Genomic DNA, 22008 nt, shown 5'->3' with positions numbered 1-22008 from the left:
TCTCAGATTTTTATGAGCATCAGAAATATAGGTTGCTATTCAAACCTATTATTAATTAGGGTTTAAGCAAGTGTTGCTTTAAGTGTGATTAAGAAAGTAGTAAAGCTTTGGTGTATCTTTGAAGCATTTCATAAGATAGGTTAACTTAACATATTAGTAGTAGAAGAGAATGCAGTAGATGACATGTGCTTGTAGTATAGTTCTTCGATGATGTTGACTACCTTGCATTTCAACATATCCATTGCATTCATCTCCTTCGATGCACCGTTTGCATAATCACTTTCACGCATTGCATCATACAGGATCGCAAACCGAGAACCCAGTCGTCATACCCGAGGAGCCCGAGGAGCAGCTCGAGGTGCAGCAGCAGGAAGTGCCAGAAGCCGACGAGGAGGACGTTGAGGAACTTCCGGAGTGCCCCGATCACCGTCCGAGCTCCTTCGAGAGAGGCAAGCCCCGGAGCATTTTTCTCCCGGTTTGCAATTAATCAATTAAATGCTTTACTTTAATTGATGCATTACGTTCAGGAGTTGTTTGCAACCGTTGCTGCATTATACCTTGTTTACCTTTGTTATACTATATCCTTGTTACCCTGGTATCCGCAGTCGAGTCAATGCTTAGCTGGCTTAGACCGGTAGAAGTCGGGTGATTTCCTGTCACCTGCGAGCTATAGGTGGTTACCTGGATCTGCTTGGATGACTATGAAGTCATAGTATAACTAAGTGTTAAATGAAGTTGAGACCGGACGGAGACTTGCAGAGTTTTGAACTGTAGTGTTTCCGTCTGTGTCGATTAAGGACCGACCGTTGTTGGGCCTCGAGTCATGTTGAACGCATGCCTTACATTTAGCTGGCCGGATAAAGTACCTTCCGACCGCGAAGCTGGGAGATTTTTCGGGCCGAGTAGATTGCCCGCAACGCACTGTACCGGAGCAGGTGTGGTAGGACACGGGGGCGGGATGATAAGACCAAAGTGCAGTCGGTCGGCCCCCGGGTACATGTGGTTCCTGGCAAACTCGAGATTCCTGGAAAGTTGACTCGGTGATCAATATCTCACTTTAGCGGGTGAGTGAGGTTTGTGTAAGGAATAAATCACCAGCTGGTTAGGAATCGATTCGAATCGCCATCGCTCCTGGATAGTGAGCACTTGACTTGAGTTACTTCATCGTAGTAAATGCTATGGAACACTTGGACAGTTATAGTGAATATGACAGTATGGAAGTTGTTTAATGATCATTGGTTATCATTCTCTGCTTAATCACATGTTTACTCTAGCATAGGTGCAAACCTAGTTGACAGGTTAATAATAATTAACTTGGCAATAATGCTTTTAGACAGGTTCTTGAATTGCTAAAAATGCTTCTTTTTGCAAATGAGTCAGCTACCCTACTATAAAGCCCTTCATAATCCTTGGTGTCATTATTTTCGGTTATGTCGGGTAAGTCTGGCTGAGTACCTTCTCGTACTCAGGGTTTTATTCCCACTTGTTGCAGATGGGCAGATGTACTATGGCTACTGTATCAACTGCCTGTATCCTGCGATGGGTGATGCTTAGGACCATGGGCATGGTCATTCCTTACGTCTCATCTAATGCTTTTGTTGGAGATGATCGTCCGCTGGCACTATATTTCAACTCTGTGTGTGTGTGTGTGATTTGAACAAAAGACTTCCGCTACTTTTTATTCGAACTGGTTTGTAATAACTACGTTGAAACTCTGATGTGTCTGTTATGTGAACTTTTATGTAATATGTGATGGTGACCGCTAAACTTATTACGATCATGGCTGGGACACGAGTTGGTTTGAAATCCTTCGTGATTTCACGGACTACCGGGTTATACGGGTTTAAGTTTGCTCAATCGTCTGCTCTGGTGGATGATTTTCTTACTTAATTTCGTATAATTGGTCGGTTCTGTCACAGCTGGTATCAGAGCATGGTTTAGCGTGTTACTGTTCACAAGTGTATTTAAAACAAAAAGGCATTGGAAAACGTGATTTTAAAACTATAAAGTGTGCCAGTGATCATATCCTTTATGCCCAGTTAAGGACTTTAGGTGGCTTAATTAAGTACTGACTGGGGTTCTTGCATCATATTTCTCTTTCGTCGCTCATACGGCGTGCTATTGTATGAGTGCCACTTGTTTGAGTGGTAATGAATGGATCAATTGCCTCTACGCCTCGGTAAGTGTGAGTTGTGAGAGCATGATCGGATACACCGCCGGTCTAGGGTGAATGCTTATATGATGCTGGAGTAATTACATGTTCTACGCATGTTTTACCAAGGTATCTCATGTGAGGGTCTTCCGTCTGTGGAGGCGATGCCATCATTAGGATGATGATTCGGGTAGTTACTACCGTTGTACACGTATCTGGGGATTCGTGTAGAGCGTGTAGGTAAAAGTTTACTGTTTTTATGCATTCATTGGGAATTGGGCTGAAATGAATCTTCTGCAGGTACATAACAACGCTATCGTGTAGAACGTATTAGCTACGTAATTGAGAGATCGTTGTTATGCCACCGAATTCGTCGTTAGAAATTATTATTTCATAAGTTTGTGAGAACGTACGATACGTACATACATCATGTTACTTGTGCATCTCACTCATCTCATGCATTCCTCCCCTTATAAATTGATTATCTCATTTTGATAAAAGTTGCATCACCAAAAATATGTTTCCCCGAAGTAATAAAAGAACTTTTGCTACAGATGGCCCGCACGAAGCAGACCGCCCGTAAGTCCACCGGAGGAAGAGCACCCCGACGTCCGTTGGCCCTGAGGGAGCACCGCACCACGGACACCTTCTTGAGCGAGTTTGGCATGCCAACTTTGCTTTGGAGAGTGCTCCATGATGTGGGGTACCCAGAGGGTCAGGAGCCGGTGTACTCTTGGAATGAGAGCCAGTTAGCAGATGATGGACTTGCAGTGGTGGAGATCATGGTTCCTGCTCTCGATGATGCTCCGGATTGGGATGGTTGGCATTTGGAGTTTGAGGGTCGCACTCCAGCTGAGGGTGCAGAGGGAGCAGCCTTCCGTGTCATTAGGGACATTATGAGCAGATTTCCCAGTGAGCTTGCTGCAGCTCTAGCTGGTACTTTTCCTAGGGATGATCCTCGTGATGCCATTTGGGTTCAGCCTCAAGGAAGCGCATTGGTCAGAGGTCCAGCTGAGGGACAGGCTAGCGACAACCAGGCAATGAGTGCTATGTTCGCCGCCATCAGAGCGTATGAGGGTCTTGAGAGTACCTACTGGACTTTGACTGGCTTGCGTAGTGAGGATAAGCTCAAAGGGAAGAAGCAGAAGAAGAGACAGGCACGAGCTATAGCTAGTTTGCAGGAGCAGTTGGCTGATATGAACTTACAGCGAGATCAGGCGGTTGAAAGAGGTGATAGAGCTATGCAGCGAGTGCATACGTTGACTCAAGCCAACAACAATGCAGATCGCATGATTGGACAGTTGGTTCAGGAAAGGAATGAAGCCTGGAACGCAAGAAACCTTCTGTTGCAGAGAGTCGATGAGCTAGAGGAATACAACGGCTACTTGCACGAGGAGTTTCACGCGCTCTACAATGGGGTTGGCCCATATGCTCCACCGAACGCCGCTGGCATGGACATCGACGACGACAACCAGGATGAGCCTGTAGTTTCACCTGGAGGCGATGGTGACGTCTCCGATCCCGACGATGGCCCCGAGGAGTAGGCTAGTAGCTTTGCGCTAGTATCTAGGTCTTGTCGCGATGACCTTTCTTTTGTTGGCATGTAATCTATCGTATGTTGCTTCGAACGTATGAGAATTGGCATGTGTTTGGAACTTGATTTTCGAATGCGATATCTGAACGCATAAAAAGTCCAGTGTATGTATACTGGCAATGTGATTGTATGGACGCGATGTTTGCCGTTTAAGTAACTCGATTAAGTGCTGTTGTTTTAATTGGAATTGCGATTGTTGTGCCTCTGTTTTTATTGTATGAATTTATTCTCTCCAGTAAATTCAGTATGGCATAATTTTTCCCTCACTCGCAATTATTACAGCTTCACTCAATCATACTTGTTGCTGAAATATGCAGATGACAAACACTCGCCGAACCACGTATGAGGCCGCTGAGCCCGGTGCCAACGGTGCAGGGACCGGTGGTGGTGGTGGTGGTGGTGGAAACCACAGCAACAACAATGAACCTCCCCATGAACCGCATTTGCCACCTCCGCCCCCGTTTACCCCCGAAATGTTCCTCGCACAGCTACTCGGGAGTCAGCGCAACACAGAACAATCTCAGAAGAACATGGAGGATCTTCTCAGAACCATCGCCAACAACGTTCAACGTGGTAACAATCAAGGTGGTGGCATGGGAGTGAACCAATATAGCAGCTTCAAAGATTTCATGGACACCAGGCCACCAGTCTTCAAGGAAGCAACAGAGCCACTTGATGCTGAGGAATGGATCAACACGATGGAAGATAAATTCCGTGTGTTGAGAATGACTGAGGTGCTAAAAACGGAGTATGCTGCACTTCAATTGCAAGGACCGGCGGGAATGTGGTGGAAGCACCATCGCACCACCTTCCCTCCAAATGCTCAGATTTCTTGGAGAGAGTTTGCTGAGGCCTTCCGCGGAGTCTATATTCCACCCGGGCTGACAGAGATGAAGTTGGGAGAGTTTCTGGCATTGAACCAGGGTACCAAGACCGTGACGCAATACCTGCATGCTTTCAACAACTTATGTCGCTATGCTCCCGACATGGTTGACACAGATGCTAAGAGAATAGCCAGTTTTAAGAGGGGTCTCAATCCAAAAATGATGAAGCATGTTGGTACCAACAACCGCGTCAGATTCAACGACTTTCATCAGTGACTGTCTGAAGCAGGAGAAGAATAACAACGCCAGCACCGCAGCCAAGACACGCAAGAGAGCCTTCGAAGGTGGGCCGTCTCAAGCTAGAGCACCTATGGGAGGTCGTCCTCCTTATCGCCCATCGGCACCTGGCGCTAGATTCAGGCCACCTCAGCCAAGAAGCCAGAATTTCCGTGGACCTCAAAAGCCGTACAAGATGGCAGTACAGCCCAACAAAGCAGCCGCAACTGCGGTACAAGGCAGTTCCAAGGGAGCTGTGGGATCTGCCGGGACAGTGAGAGGACCCTGCTATAACTGCGATCAACCCGGTCATTTCTCGAGGTTTTGTCCATACCCGCCCAAGAAGAAGCAGCAGACTTATAATGCTAGAGTGCACAGTACAACAGTGGATGAAATTCCAGAGGGAGAGCCCGTCACTGCTGGTAAGTTTACTGTCAATGAAAACCCTGCAGTTGTTCTATTTGATTCCGGATCATCGCATTCTTTTATGAGTCAAGCATTTGCACAGAAATATGAACAACTATGCACAGAATTGGGTTATGGTTACCGTATAAGTTCAGCAGGGGCTGATGTTTTGACCAACCGGATGGTTCGAGGGGCAACCCTTGAATTAGGTAGCAGGAAGTTCCGAGTGAACTTGATAGTTATGCCTGGGTTAGTCTTGGATGTCATTATAGGGATGAATTGGATGAAGGAATGGGGAGCAGTCATAGATACTGGGGGTCGAGCACTTACCCTTAAGGATCCCCTAGGTGAGGGTACTTTCCAAGTACCATTGCCTCGAAGAACAGACCTTATAAGTGTTACATGCGCTACGGCAGTCACTCCTATTCATCAGATTCCGGTAGTGTGTGAATTCCCGGACGTATTCCCGGATGAGCTACCTGGTCTTCCGCCAGATAGAGAGATTGAGTTTGGAATTGAGTTAGTCCCCGGAACAGCTCCGATTTCAAGGAGGCCCTATCGGATGCCTCCCGACGAGTTAGCTGAGCTAAAGAAGCAATTAGAAGATTTGTCGAAAAAGGGGTTTATTCGGCCAAGCAAGTCTGAATGGGGATGTCCAGCTTTGTTTGTGAAGAAAAAGAAAGAGGGCACGTTGAGAATGTGCGTAGATTATAGGCCACTCAATGCTGTGACCGTCAAAAATAAGTATCCCTTGCCACATATTGATGTCCTGTTTGACCAATTATCCAAGGCCAAGGTGTTCTCAAAAATAGATTTGAGATCCGGTTATCATCAGATCAAGATTAGGCCACAGGATATACCAAAAACTGCATTTTCCACCAGATACGGGTTGTATGAGTATCTTGTCATGTCTTTTGGCTTGACAAATGCTCCCGCATACTTTATGTTCTTGATGAATACAGTTTTCATGCCAGAATTGGATAAGTTTGTGGTAGTAGTTCATCGATGACATTCTGGTGTACTCCGAGAATGAGAAAGATCACGAAGAGCATCTGAGAACTGTCTTGACCAGACTTAGAGATCATCAATTGTATGCTAAGTTTAGCAAATGCGAATTCTGGTTGAAGGAAGTTCCTTTCCTTGGTCACATTCTGTCAGAGAATGGAGTTTCAGTCGATCCAAGTAAGGTGCAAGAAGTTATGAATTGGAAAGCACCGACCATCAGTTCCTGAGATTAGAAGTTTCTTAGGACTAGCGGGTTATTACCGTCGCTTTATACCAGATTTCTCAAAGATCGCCAAACCGATGACGAGTCTCCTACAGAAGGATCACAAGTTTGTGTGGACAGAGGAGTGTGAAGCAGCTTTCCACACTTTGCGGAAACTGTTGACCACTGCTCCTGTTCTAGCACAACCGATATAGAGAAACCATTTGATGTGTTTTGCGACGCATCAAAGACTGGATTGGGTTGTGTTCTTATGCAAGAAAGGAGAGTCATAGCTTATGCATCACGTCAATTGAGAAAGCACGAGGTCAACTATCCAACACATGATCTTGAACTTGCTGCAGTTGTGCACGCCCTAAAAATTTGGAGACATTATCCTACTTGGTAATGTGTGCAATATTTTCACGGATCACAAGAGTCTTAAGTATATCTTTACCCAACCAGAGCTAAACATGAGACAACGTAGATGGTTGGAATTGATCAAAGATTACAACTTGAATGTGCAATATCATCCTGGCTAAAGCCAATGTAGTGGCAGATGCTTTGAGCAGAAAGTCACATTACTTGACTGTGCAGCCATTACTTGAAGATGGATTCGATCTAATGCATCCTGCTGTGTTAAGTAGTATTCAGATTAGTTGCTCTTTGGAGAGTAAGATAATAGAAGGTCAGAAAACTGACAAGGGGATATTCCACATCAAAGAGAAAATAAAAGAAAAGCCGTCTCAACACTTTAAAGTGGATGAACAGGGCTGTGTTGTGGTTTGACAACCGTCTTGTGGTTCCCAAGGATCGAGAGCTTAGGAATAAACTCATGGATGAAGCTCACCTGTCTAAGCTATCTATCCATCCTGGAAGTAGTAAGATGTATCAAGAACTAAGATCTCGCTTATTGGTGGACCAAAATGAAGAAAGAAATTACAGCATATGTTGTCAGATGTGACACATGTTGTCGAGTGAAAGCCATTCACATGAAACCTGCCTGGTATGTTGCAACCCTTATCAGTCCCTAGTTGGAAGTGGGACGATATCAGTATGGATTTTATCACGGGTTTGCCCACTACTCAAAAAGGACATGATTCGATTTGGGTAATTGTGGACCGTCTTACCAAGACCGCTCATTTCTTGCCTGTCAAAACAGATTATCGACCACCTCAATATGCCGAGAAGTATATCGCAGAAATTGTGAGGTTGCATGGTATACCCAAGACCATAATATCTGATAGAGGCTCACAGTTCACGGCTCATTTTTGGGAACATTTACACAAAGGCTTAGGAACTAGTTTAATTCGCAGTACCGCTTATCATCCTCAGACAGATGGTCAGACTGAACGAGTAAATGCTGTTTTGGAGGATATGTTGAGAGCCTGTGTATTGTCTTCCTAAGGGATCATGGGAGTCATGGTTACCGTTAGCTGAGTTTTCTTATAATAATAGCTATCAAGAAAGCATCAAGATGGCCCCATTCGAAGCTTTATATGGCAGAAAATGTAGAACACCATTGAATTGGATCGAGCCTGGTGATAGAAGGTATTATGGCATTGACTTTGTAGAAGAAGCCGAGAAGAAAGTTCATATTATTCAGCAGAATATGAAAGCTGCCCAATCACGTCAGAAAAGCTATGCAGACAAAAGAAGGAGACCCCTTGTGTTTGAAGTTGGTGACTATGTTTATCTGAAAGTCACACCAATGAAGAAGAAAAGGTTTGGAATCCGAAGAAAGCTTGCCGCAAGATTCGTAGGACCATACAAGATCTTGGAACGAAGAGGCCCGGTAGCCTACAAGTTAGAGTTACCTGAGACAATGAGTACCGTTTTCCCAGTTTTCCATGTATCACATCCTCAAGAAATGCTTTGCGTGTTCCGGAGGAAAGAATAGAACCTCGAGGTATCCAACTCAAATCAGATTTGGTGTATCGTGAACAACCAGTCCGAGTGTTAGACACTAAGGAACGTGCTACTCGGAATAGTGTGGTGAAAACATACAAGATACAGTGGGATCATCATGATGAGGGAGATGCAACTTGGGAAACAGGAGAGTATCTACAAAAAGCTTATGAAGAATTTTATAACAAATGGTTCGTAACCCAAATCTCGGGACGAGATTTTTATAAGGAGGGAGGGCTGTAACACCCCTGGTGTTATTCTTGCCTAATTGCACTTGCATTTCATATTCATGAGCATATGTCACTTGAAACATGTGAAACAGGGCCTTGAAACAAATATAACATTTGTATTGTTTTTCATCGTTTCAGTGCATTCTGTGCTTGATTCTTGCGTGACCAATGTGTGGTATGGCTAAATATATTTTTAAACACCTTAGCTATGCTTAGAAAGTCATTAGGAACAATGTTCATGTTGACCATTTTGACTAATTAAGTTTTCAAATAGTGGTTGACTTGTTTTGACCCTAGGACTTTTTGGTTTGACTGTTTAAAAAGTACCACTTAGAATGTTTGCATGTCAGAGCAACCTAAAACAAAGTTGTAGCAAATTTCATAAGGAACAAAAGTTATTTTGTGACCAAGTCATGAAAATGTGCACAACATACTCAAAATGGTCCCACAAGTCAGAATTTGGGTTGATTTCAACACTTAGCAATTTCTAAGTATAAATTCCAGTTTTCAGTTTCTTGAACACGACTTTGGCATGATTTTTCTCTCTATCCTTTGCGAATTAGACAGTGATCCTTAAATGAGTTTTGTAGCTGGCATGTAGGTGTACAACTTTCGTTTTGATTTCTCTCGCTAACACTCAACGGATTAGGAGATCGAGCATCGTCTTTTGGCGCTGTCAGTCAGCCTTTCGTTCTCTGAATCACTGCTACAGTGCCGACAGGTTCAGAAGATCACCGCCGCGTGGATGCCGCGCGTCGCCGGTCTTCTGCTCGCGCAGGCCACGCGCCGCGGCCGTTCTGGCACCGCTGGCCTCGCCTTAAGCCCCCGCGCGCCTGCCCGACCCGTTCCCGGCTCATTTTTCGTTTTCGTTCGCCTTCTTCGCTCAGCTCACAGCTCCACCGCCGCAGCCGCAGCAACTCCGACGAGCTCGCTCTTGCTCGCCGTCGCAAAATCGCTCACTACATCTTCATCGCAGTGCCGCCTTGTTCTCTTCTACCTCCTGCACCCCTTGGCTGCACCGTCTGAGTTTCGGTAAGGGCGCGTTGTCCGTTCCCGACACCGCCGCCATGCGCGTGTCCTCACCGGAGTTGAGGCCGCCGTGGTTGGGGTAGCTTGGGACTCTTACGTCTTCTTCTAGTTGCTTAGATAGCTCCGTAGTAGTCTAGTAAAGCTTGTACCAAGCTTGGTTGTGGCAATGTGAGTTCGCCAGTCGCCGGAGCGCCGCAGCGATCTCGCTGCCGCCCGCCGTTGCTGACGCCGTCGTTGCTAGGGTACGGTAGAGGTTGAAATGAAGGTCTGGATGGGTGCGCATAGTGGTGGGGAGCACGCCGGTGCCGTCAGGGTTCACCGGAGAACTCGCCGTCGGCGAATTTCACGGCTGCCGCGCCGTCGTCTCCCTCCTTCCCCTGTTTCCTCTCGCTGACGCGCGGGTCCCATTTGCCAGTCGCCGCTGCTGAGAGGAAGCCGGTGCTGGGCTGCGTCGTTCTGGGCCGTGTGCGCGCACAGTCATGGGCCAGCTGTTCCCTTCGGGCCGGCCCAGCATTCTGAAATGAATTGATTTCCATTTATTATTTGTTATTTGAAAACAGAAATGGTTTGCAAAATATTTGGATACTCAAAGTTGCTCCAAATTTGTTGAAACAAATTTTTCTAGGTTCCTTATCACCAGATCTACTTGGGAAAAATTGTGCATGTCATTTTTGAGATACTTTTCTGTAGAACTTTATTTAATCATGAATATTGCTGATAACTTGAAAAATATGTAGAAAAATATATAGGCTTCAGAAAAATATGATTCCAAGTTTGTTAATCTTCTTATGTCATGTACTTCCTAAGGAAAATATGTTTCATGCATGTGCTGTGGAAAACTTTGGAGGTGTAGTTCAAGTGCCTTTAATGGCTGATTTTTGTTATTTTTGCTAGAGAGCAAAATTTGTATAAAACATGCATGTGGTAATTTTTGTACGGTCATTTTATACTATAAATAACCTAGGAAAAATATTAATTCTGTTGTTTGACACTTTTCATAGTACAAAGTAATTTCATGCTCATTTTCATGCTATAGCTTGTCATTTTTGTGTAGGATAGTTTACTTATCCAAATGCCATGAAATTTTTATGGTAGTCTTTTGAGGGTAGTAGTATGCTACTGCAATTTTCTCAGATTTTTATGAGCATCAGAAATATAGGTTGCTATTCAAACCTATTATTAATTAGGGTTTAAGCAAGTGTTGCTTTAAGTGTGATTAAGAAAGTAGTAAAGCTTTGGTGTATCTTTGAAGCATTTCATAAGATAGGTTAACTTAACATATTAGTAGTAGAAGAGAATGCAGTAGATGACATGTGCTTGTAGTATAGTTCTTCGATGATGTTGACTACCTTGCATTTCAACATATCCATTGCATTCATCTCCTTCGATGCACCGTTTGCATAATCACTTTCACGCATTGCATCATACAGGATCGCAAACCGAGAACCCAGTCGTCATACCCGAGGAGCCCGAGGAGCAGCTCGAGGTGCAGCAGCAGGAAGTGCCAGAAGCCGACGAGGAGGACGTTGAGGAACTTCCGGAGTGCCCCGATCACCGTCCGAGCTCCTTCGAGAGAGGCAAGCCCCGGAGCATTTTTCTCCCGGTTTGCAATTAATCAATTAAATGCTTTACTTTAATTGATGCATTACGTTCAGGAGTTGTTTGCAACCGTTGCTGCATTATACCTTGTTTACCTTTGTTATACTATATCCTTGTTACCCTGGTATCCGCAGTCGAGTCAATGCTTAGCTGGCTTAGACCGGTAGAAGTCGGGTGATTTCCTGTCACCTGCGAGCTATAGGTGGTTACCTGGATCTGCTTGGATGACTATGAAGTCATAGTATAACTAAGTGTTAAATGAAGTTGAGACCGGACGGAGACTTGCAGAGTTTTGAACTGTAGTGTTTCCGTCTGTGTCGATTAAGGACCGACCGTTGTTGGGCCTCGAGTCATGTTGAACGCATGCCTTACATTTAGCTGGCCGGATAAAGTACCTTCCGACCGCGAAGCTGGGAGATTTTTCGGGCCGAGTAGATTGCCCGCAACGCACTGTACCTGGAGCAGGTGTGGTAGGACACGGGGGCGGGATGATAAGACCAAAGTGCAGTCGGTCGGCCCCCGGGTACATGTGGTTCCTGGCAAACTCGAGATTCCTGGAAAGTTGACTCGGTGATCAATATCTCACTTTAGCGGGTGAGTGAGGTTTGTGTAAGGAATAAATCACCAGCTGGTTAGGAATCGATTCGAATCGCCATCGCTCCTGGATAGTGAGCACTTGACTTGAGTTACTTCATCGTAGTAAATGCTATGGAACACTTGGACAGTTATAGTGAATATGACAGTATGGAAGTTGTTTAATGATCATTGGTTATCATTCTCTGCTTAATCACATGTTTACTCTAGCATAGGTGCAAACCTAGTTGACAGGTTAATAATAATTAACTTGGCAATAATGCTTTTAGACAGGTTCTTGAATTGCTAAAAATGCTTCTTTTTGCAAATGAGTCAGCTACCCTACTATAAAGCCCTTCATAATCCTTGGTGTCATTATTTTTCGGTTATGTCGGGTAAGTCTGGCTGAGTACCTTCTCGTACTCAGGGTTTTATTCCCACTTGTTGCAGATGGGCAGATGTACTATGGCTACTGTATCAACTGCCTGTATCCTGCGATGGGTGATGCTTAGGACCATGGGCATGGTCATTCCTTACGTCTCATCTAATGCTTTTGTTGGAGATGATCGTCCGCTGGCACTATATTTCAACTCTGTGTGTGTGTGTGTGATTTGAACAAAAGACTTCCGCTACTTTTTATTCGAACTGGTTTGTAATAACTACGTTGAAACTCTGATGTGTCTGTTATGTGAACTTTTATGTAATATGTGATGGTGACCGCTAAACTTATTACGATCATGGCTGGGACACGAGTTGGTTTGAAATCCTTCGTGATTTCACGGACTACCGGGTTATACGGGTTTAAGTTTGCTCAATCGTCTGCTCTGGTGGATGATTTTCTTACTTAATTTCGTATAATTGGTCGGTTCTGTCACACTCTTATCGCTCGTTGCTCCTATCCACTCACCTGCCGCCTCCAAGGAGCAGCGCTCGGCCACCGGACTGCCGACCCTGCCTGCCAGCGAGGCACGCGGTGCTTGGCTGCCGGCCCTGCCTACCAGGCGCGGCGCACGGCCGCCTCTGAGCCGTGGCTGCCCTCTGCCTCCCTGCCACGTCGTGTGGTTGATGCCTCCCTGCAGCCTCGCGCAGCCACTGCCATCGACCTGCCCCCTACAAGCGTCGCGCGGGCTGCTGTCTCCGGCGAACTCCACACGCTGACGAGCCTCCATTCTCCCAAGCAGCAAGGAGATATTGCGATGTGCTAAAAATGTATGTTGCAAGAGTATGTTTCATGTGTTTCATAGGTATATTGTAATTGTTTAATGCGGATGTTGTAAAAGTAGATCAAGATGTTGTAAAAGTAGATCGATATATTGAATATGTTGCAATTGTTTAATGCGGATGTGTTTCATAGGTATGTTGCAAAAGGTCTGTTTTCCTAGTGTTTCATCTATGTTTTTCTGATGTATGTTGCAATTGTATTTTATCTGGATGTTGCATACGTTTCACACATATATTGCAAGTGTTTTATCTGGATATTGCGTATGTTTTACAATGCTTTTCAAGTATTTTCAGGTGTTTTTTTGCAAGTGTTTCAGAAAAGCATGTTTCAATTGTTTCATCTGCCTTCAAACGTATGTTATAAGTGTTGTAGCTCGATGTTTCAAAAGCAAATCGGGTGTTGCCCTCGTTGCGTTTCTGCTTCCTCACCTCGATGTCTTCTCCTCCTCTGGACGTCGGCTGAGCATCCACTGCCTCTACTCCTTTTCCCGATGCTGGTGACATTCAGAGCAAGCGCGAGAAACTTATGCCGGAAGCGGGCGAGCAGTGCGCAGGCGATCCTTGAATGGCATACGCGTGCCGAAACCGGAGAGAGCGCGGACGGACAAAAAGCGGGATGAGGTTCGGGTGTCCAAACGGAGGGGGCACGAGCTCCTATGTGCGCGCGGACATGTATGAATGAAGCAGCAGACACCGACGTCCGAACGCGGACGTCGCCAAAAGCACCCAGTATTTTGAAATCGGCGGTTCATACTCTCTCTCTCTTAGACTGTCTCCAACAAGGAACCCATATGGGCACCCACACAAAAAATGGGTAGCAAGAGACTCAAAATCAGCCTCCAAACGAGTACCTATACGGGAGACCTATTTTGGGTTACCTGAGAGGCACAACCCAAATATGGGCATCCTCTCTCCTGGAAATCCATTTGCAGAAAGGATTCTCTTTTGGATCTTGTTGTTGGAGAAGATGCTGAATAGGTATTGAATCTTTTGCCTGTAGCGCTACCCAAAGGACGAATGAGTCTTGTATTTTGAGTATGGTTGTCGGAGATAGCCTTACGAAGGCCGAAGAGAATCTTCCCAATGTGGGGCTTCGATGGGCCCAAAATCTGGCCCGTACACCAGATGGGCCTGCGTGCCTGATTCAGTTAGAATGGGAAACGCCCGCCCGACGTCCCGACGGCCCAGTTGCCTGCAGCCGTTGCCTCTGGCGCCGCGCGCACCCTCCCTCCCAATTCGCAACCTCCCGCCTCTTTTCCCCCCCCGCCCCGCACGGCCGCACCGCGGCGGCCAAACAAAACCCTAGACCCCCCGGTCCCCCATTCCCCATTCCCATACCCATTGGTCCAGACCCGCCACTGCCCCGACCCCCTCTCTCTCTCTCTCTCTCTCTCGCTCTCACTCGACACGGTCGGAGTCGGAGGGCGGCGGCGAGCCGGCGGCGTATGTGAGGTACGCTCCGCTGCGGTCTCTCCGCCCCTACCACCTCCCTTGTTCCCGCTCGGAATCCGCACAAATGGTCCCCCGTTTCTCTATGAACCCTAACCCCCTAATCTCGACGGAGAGCAAGTGCATCCCCTTCGCCCCTCCCCCGGTTGGACCAATCACGTGTTGGTAGGCAACATTGGATTGGGTCCTTCATGGTTAGGGGTGTTGCGGGGAGGTATTGTGCAGGAAAACGCTACTTCCCACATCTTCGCTGAAATCTCTTGTTCATATGTGCGTGTGCTCTGTTTTGCCTTTTCTCTTCTTTTTTTAAAATAATAAATAAATAACATCTATTTCCTTCAGTTCCCACTAGTTCGGTGGCAATAGCATTTAGTTACCTTGTAGTTACTAAAAACATGGTGGCTGCATCTTTTAATCTGTGTGCTTATAAGTGCAGAATCGAAAGCCACAGCCCATTGCAGTAGTTGTTTGTTTCTTGTGATAGGAAGAGCAGGAACATTAGATAAGTCTATCTGAATATCCCTGGTAACTGCCGTAGAGTTGGGTTAATGCCAAATTTCATAACCTGCCAGAAATGGATTTGCCCCTTTAATTCCTCTTATTCAATTCATTTCCAGGAACTGAACCTACGACGCACTTGTTTTGGGAGATCTCTTGCCTGCTGTGAGCGAGTGAGTTGTCCCGGAACAGCTGGCTGCTCACAATGGGGACGCTTTCAATGTCCGATGCTAGCCCTGCCAAGAATTGGGATGCTTCCCCTGTTAAGTTTGAGGCTAACGGCGGTGACATGCGGGATGCTTCCCCTATTAAGTTTGAGGCTAACGGTGGTGACGCGCTCCCTGTCCTTAAGGAGGAAGAGCGGCTATTGGAGCCTGTGAATGATGACCCGGCTGATGGAATCTTGGATTCGTTACCAATTGACCTGGAGGCCAAGAATGGCGATGCGTCCCTCATCACTGAAGCGATGAAAAAGGAGGAGGAGCAGCTTGAAGACACCCGGCTCAAGGCGGAGGAAGAAGAGGAAGCCAGGAAGAGGGAGGCGGCTGCAAGACTCGCTTTTGATCCTGAGACACGGTATCACAAGTTAGATGAGCTGCTGTCGCAGACACAACTCTATTCGGAGTTTCTACTTGAGAACATGGATCGAATTGCTGAAGTATGAAAGCCCCACTGTCTTGACAAGACATTTTATATGTTTTTCATTCTTGTACTGTTTTGCTTCTTTTGCTGACGATAGTGGTGCTGCCTGGTTGTTAAACAGGAAAGTGTTGAGACTCAAGCTGAAGAGCCACAGGTAGAAGAGAAGAAGAAAGGGCGTGGCCGGAAGAGGAAAGCAAAGCCAGTATACAATGATGTGAGCGCAGATTCATACATTGTTCTGTCTTTTGTAGTTTGTTATATGTGTTGTCTGCAGTTTTGGATCATCAGGTTTTATCATATCTACCTTACTAAAGTACTATATGTTGTCTGCATATCTTGATTCACTAATGAAGGGCGGGCCTGGTGCAAGCGGTAGAGTCTTACCGCCTGTGACCGGAAGGTCCCGGGTTCGAGTCGCGGTCTCTTCGCATTGCACAGGCGAGGGTAAGGCTTGCCACTAACACCCTTCCCCAGACCCCGCACAGAGCGGGAGCTCTCTGCACTGGGTACGCCCTTTATATCTTGATTCACTAATATGCTGCTGGACTTATGCTTAGGATGTTGCTGCTGCTCATCATGTTAGGTGTAGCCTTGTTCTGCTGTAGTTAATAAACTCACAAATTATTAGTTGAAAACGTTGTTCAAAGATGGGTGAACCCAGTTGCATTCCTCAGTAAGAGTCAGGATATGAGGATAATGTTCCATGGTTTGTTTGAGTTGTTGGCATCTACTGATCAAATGGCTATATGATTATGAAACTTATATACTCAAATATTTCTGAGGGTCATATTCTAGTTAGTATATAAGGAAAAAAATATTGACAAATAATTGTTCTAATGGATCAAACGTTATGTTAAGTTTTTATTAGTTATGACAACAAAAAGTTAAATCACTATGCAGAAGAAGGCTAAGACGGCAGTGGCTGCCATGCTTACAAGGTCTCGCGAAGATCGTCTTGCGGAAGATTGTACTCTATCAGAAGAAGAAAGGTGGGAAAAAGAGCAGGCCAATCTTGTGCCGTTATTGACCTGGTGGAAAGTTGAAGTCATACCAGATAAAGGGTGTCAAGTGGCTTATATCATTGTGGCAGAATGGGCTGAATGGAATACTGGCTGATCAAATGGGCCTTGGGAAAACCATTCAGACAATTGGATTTCTTGCTCATCTGAAAGGGAAAGGCATGCATGGTCCATACTTGATAATCGCTCCTCTATCCACTCTCTCGAACTGGGTGAATGAAATCTCAAGGTAACCATCCAAGGTATTTGTTCACTGTCCATATCATTGACTTTCTAATGCCACTACACTTGATTTCAGGTTTACTCCATCTCTTGCTAGTATCATATATCATGGAGATAAGGCGGCCCGGGCAGAGATCCGAAGAAAATTTATGCCCAAAAATGCTGGTCCTGATTTTCCGATAGTAGTGACTTCATATGAGATGGTCATGTATGATGCTAAATTTCTTGCTGTCCATAAGTGGAAGTATGTTGTTGTGGATGAGGTGATGGAAAAACATATTCCCTAAATTATCACCCTTTTGTTGTTTTTTTCCTTTTTTTTGTATTTACAAGTCAGTTCCATATTTCTTTCTCCAGGGCCATCGTCTGAAAAATTCCAAGTGTCTATTATTGAGGGAGCTGAAGCGCATACCAATGGATAATAAGCTCCTTTTGACTGGAACACCCCTGCAGAATAATCTAGCAGAGCTCTGGTCACTATTAACTTCATTTTGCCTGATATATTCTCGTCACATCAAGAATTTGAGTCATGGTATAGTTCACTGTTCACCCATGCTTTCCTATTTGCCCCTTTCAATATTTTATTCATGTTACTCAATTCGTACTTGCAACTCATCACTGAAGTGCAATAAATATATACTAGAAGCATATATTGTGTTCATCAGTGGCCAATTGCCATCTTAATGCGTAAATGTCTTATATATAGGTCCTAATCATAAGTTAATGATACATTCCTATGTAGGATTGAGGCAACTTTTATCTAGGTTTTCTCTGCCTATGGACCATATCTTATCTTGATAATTTAGCATGCACCGTTAAAGCATCATGATTTGTTAAAATTACTGAAGTGCAGTATCATTTCCATCACCATATATTGCATCCATAAATTCTGTAATTGAACAATGATTATGGTACTCATGAACAAACATTCTTGAGGCTAAATGTATTATGAAGCTGGAGTACTGTTGATTATAACCTGGGTCCTTCCTTTCCTATTTAAACGTGAAGTTTTCTGTCTATATGCATGTTCTAGCAGGAATGCAAGTATGTGGAATAGTAAATATGTGTATTGCTGATTTATATTGTAGATGCATATCAGGATGTCATATATGTTGAACATTAGCAGCAATTTATATTGTATTATTTGCTCAGTTATATTCTGTTTAGTTTCTAAAATGTTTTATACATTTGGACACTATAACTTGTGGGCTATTTCTGTTAAATATTCCGTGCATTATATTTTATTTGTCTTTCCTTTGTTGTGCTGACAAGTATCTTCTTTCAAGGTTTGATTTTTCTGGGAAAGGAAATGGAGAAAAAGATGAAGAAACTGATGAGAAGAAAAGGCTGCATGTTGTTTCAAAGCTTCATGCTATTTTGCGTCCATTCCTTCTAAGGCGGATGAAGGAGGATGTGGAGAAGCTGCTTCCACGAAAGAAAGAGATAATCATTTATGCCAACATGACTGAACATCAGAAGCAAATCCAGCGTCACTTGGTTGAAAAAACATTTGACAACTACTTGAATGAGGAATCAGATATTAGTATGCTGTCATAATAATGCGCACATATTTGTGTAGACATGTAGTAATCCAGTACACCAGTATGTTCCTAAGTTAATAACCAAAGCTGGCCTATTTTTTTTTGTCATACTGCAGTATTGAAGAGACCTGGTATTAAGGCAAGGTTGCATAATCTAATGATTCAGCTGAGGAAGAATTGCAACCATCCTGATCTTTTGGAAGCTCAAGTTGATTCAACAGGTTTGCCCCATTTTGGCCAGTGCCTGGCTGTTATCTACTGCTTTTATGTGCTTCTCTCCTGACCTCTTTGTACTGTGGATTTTTTTGTTTTATATCTTGCAGGTTTATATCCACCTGTTGTGAAGATCCTGGAACAATGTGGTAAATTCCAACTTTTTGACAGGTTACTAAATTACCTGATTGCACAAAAGCACAAGGTATATGGTTTCTCTAGTCCCTGTATCGTATATGCACACACTAGTTCAGGTCTGCTTCATTTATATCTCATCTCAACTGTATTTCTGTTTGTAGGTTCTAGTATTTTCGCAATGGACAAAAGTGTTGGACATTATTGAATATTACCTTGATTCAAAAGGCCATGATGTTTGCCGAATTGATGGTAGTGTAAAATTGGAAGAAAGAAGGAGGCAGGTAATGTCGTAGTCCGTGTCAGTATGTTATTACTATTTTACTTTACAACATCTATGTGACAGGAAGTTGAACCCTCCTCGGCTTTGTACTTTTGGCTTTTAGTGATTGAACACTTTACTTCCATGATTGTTTGCATGAACCGGAATTTGGCACATGATAACATGTGCTCAGCTACAGCTTAACTGCGAGGCATGTTTTAGATTACAGATTGAGAGCATACAACTTAAAGCCCTCAAAACATGAATTTTTAGGATCAGGGTACATTGTAATACTCCAAGTCTTCATGTTACTGTTTGTCTGTTTATTGAAGTTGTATTGGAGGGTTGTCATGCACTCATGCCCCACCAGAAAATTATTTATTGTGTCAGTACACCAATCCATCATGATTTGTGCAGCGATGCATGCAACTTGGAAGCACATTGCTATTTGTTACAGTATCCATTGTTCTAAAAGCTAAAAGGCTGTCATTATAAGATGTGCTCTGCAACACTTTTGTACATCTTCAGTGACAGAAATAATCATGCTCCATTGAAGTACTTGATGTTTGTCTTTTATTACCATTTCTTCACGGGTTTGTTTGCGTATTTCCTATGGCAGATAGCAGAATTCAATGACTTGAATAGCAGTATGCGTATCTTCCTCCTGAGCACAAGGGCTGGTGGACTTGGCATCAACCTTACTTCTGCTGATACCTGTATCCTGTACGACAGTGACTGGGTAAATTCTCTTTCATAATCCATGGGACATTAATGGCCATCTGCTAAAAAGTCTGTCATTATAAGATGTGTATCTCTTCTTGTGGTTATTTATGTAGGTGCAGTTACCCATGATGATATTTCTAACACGATGAACTTTTTGCTTTACTCCAGAATCCTCAGATGGATTTGCAGGCTATGGATCGATGCCACCGGATTGGCCAAACACGCCCAGTGCATGTATATAGGCTGGCTACATCACATTCTGTTGAGGTGTGGTTTGATGATATCAGTCATCTTCAGAGTTTGAACTTGTTGCTTTGGTTAAAATCATGTAGTGGATATATAGGTTTACTCATCATGTCATCATTGCAGGGACGGATCATTAAGAAAGCTTTTGGGAAGTTGAAGCTAGAGCATGTGGTGATCGGCAAGGGACAGTTTGAACAAGACAGAGCTAAGCCTAATGTCTTAAATGTAATAGCTCAGACGCATCCCAAGCTGCTCTAGCATAATACTAGATAGTAGTAGCAGAACACCAAAAAATAATAATATTAGATAATAAATGTCAACAAAATGAAAATCGGTTCACCAGGAAGGTTAGGTTTTCTGTGGCTGACGTGCTTCCTTTCTTTGTTGTGGGAAACGCAGGAGGGCGAGCTGCTGGCGCTTCTCAAGGACGAGCAGGACGAGGAAGACAGGATGATCCAGACCGACATCAGCGACGAGGACCTCCTGAAGCTGATGGACCGGAGCGACCTCATGGGCCCACCTGGCGACGCCTAACGCCGCGCCTCTTGTCCCGCTGAAAGGCCCAGGCTGGGAGGTGGTGGTGCCGACCAAGAGTGGCGGTGGCATGCTCTCGTCGCTCACCAGCTGAGTGGTCGTTGCTACGGGGATGTCTGTTTTGGTTGGTTGCACTTTTGCTTGCCCCGCCCGCGCCTTGGCGTTCTGGCTGACTTTGAGGCGGTTGCCGGCGGCTGTTGAGGTGATGTTTTGGATGTAATGGGGGGGGGTGGCTGTTGAACTGGGCGTTGCGCCTGCAGAAGTAAGTAGTCTAGGATTAGTAGGACTTTAGGCCATGTAGTAAAAGTAGTCCGTGGTAAGCTCTAAGCTGTGCTGTGAGTTGTGACTCGAAACTTATGCTGCGTTTGCTTCGTTCTGCAGCTGTCGTGGACCGTGCAGGGCGAAGTTGGGTGGCTTTGCTGGGCATGGCGGCGTAATGTATAATAATATTGACAGCTGGGTTCTTCTGTTTCGGTGGTGTTTTGCTGTTTGCACGCAGGGTGCAGACAACGGTACAGTACAAGAGGTCGTTGCAGATTTGTTGGTACGAGGGTTTGGTGGCTCAACTCGCAAGTCGCAGGGCTAGTTAATCCAGCAGACATGGGTCAAGTCGGTTTGCCACTTGTCTCCGTCCGTGATACGATGCGATCCCCCATGGCTATGCGGCTCTATCTGTTGGTTTGGGTTTGGTTGACTGATAAGCCATGGCTAAAAGTACTATTGGCTGATTTAATGTAAGAGAAAAATATTATTCATTGGTTAAAAAAGTATGGCTTATAAGGACAGTCTCAATGAAAGAAACTAGTAGTTTCTATAATATAGGATACCGCACCAAAAAAGTACTGCTTTTCAACCCATGGTTTCTATGAGTAATAACTATTTTCTCTTTCTCTCTCCCAGCTCTATCTTTTCCTCCAATGGGAGTGCGACACGAGCTCCCTAGAAACTGGTGGTTTCTCCTCAATGGCGATTTCATGGTTTCTTAGTGCATTGGGTAAAGAGTAGACCTGGTTTCTTCATGAAGAAACCATTTCTATGATTTTTGCTCTCTTTCTTCATTAATTACGTTGCCACATCAGCGTTTTGCCTACGTGGCAAGTCATTTAATGAGGATAGAAACCATCATCAATGCACCATTGGGACTGCCCTAAGCCAAATAAACCCAAACGAACCGGGTGTATCCCAACAACCACCACTTCATCAGCACTTATTATTATTATTATGGTACGTACCAGCACCACCGTGAATCAACAGTAACTGCGTGCTTGCTGTGCATTCATGACGGACAGAGATCGCTGTCTGGTTTTCTATACGCGACAAAAGGGGGAGAAAACGAATGTTGACCTCTATTGTTGACTACAATAGAGGTGACGTACATGCCGCAACGGCTCGTCACGTCACGCCGAGACCATCGCGGGTGGGTCGGTCAAGGCATTCCGTTCGCCGCCACGTAGACGTGCCAGGGTCTTCAAATACCCGGCCCAGCCCAGGCCGTCCGTCCACTCGCCC

At 44.8% G+C, this 22008-nt stretch overlaps 1 pseudogene; it reads left to right on the top strand.

Annotated features, from left to right (window-relative positions):
* The first annotated feature begins 14360 nt into the window (after window positions 1-14360).
* On the top strand, window positions 14361-20965 carry LOC136550841 (ATP-dependent DNA helicase DDM1-like; annotated as a pseudogene).
* The last annotated feature ends 1043 nt before the right edge of the window (window positions 20966-22008 follow it).

The sequence above is a fragment of the Miscanthus floridulus genome, chromosome 4 (genome assembly GCF_019320115.1).
Source record: "Miscanthus floridulus cultivar M001 chromosome 4, ASM1932011v1, whole genome shotgun sequence".
In the NCBI taxonomy this organism is placed as follows: domain Eukaryota; kingdom Viridiplantae; phylum Streptophyta; class Magnoliopsida; order Poales; family Poaceae; genus Miscanthus; species Miscanthus floridulus.
The sequence above is the reverse complement of the archived record's forward strand: the minus strand, read 5'-3'. Positions and strand labels throughout refer to the sequence as shown.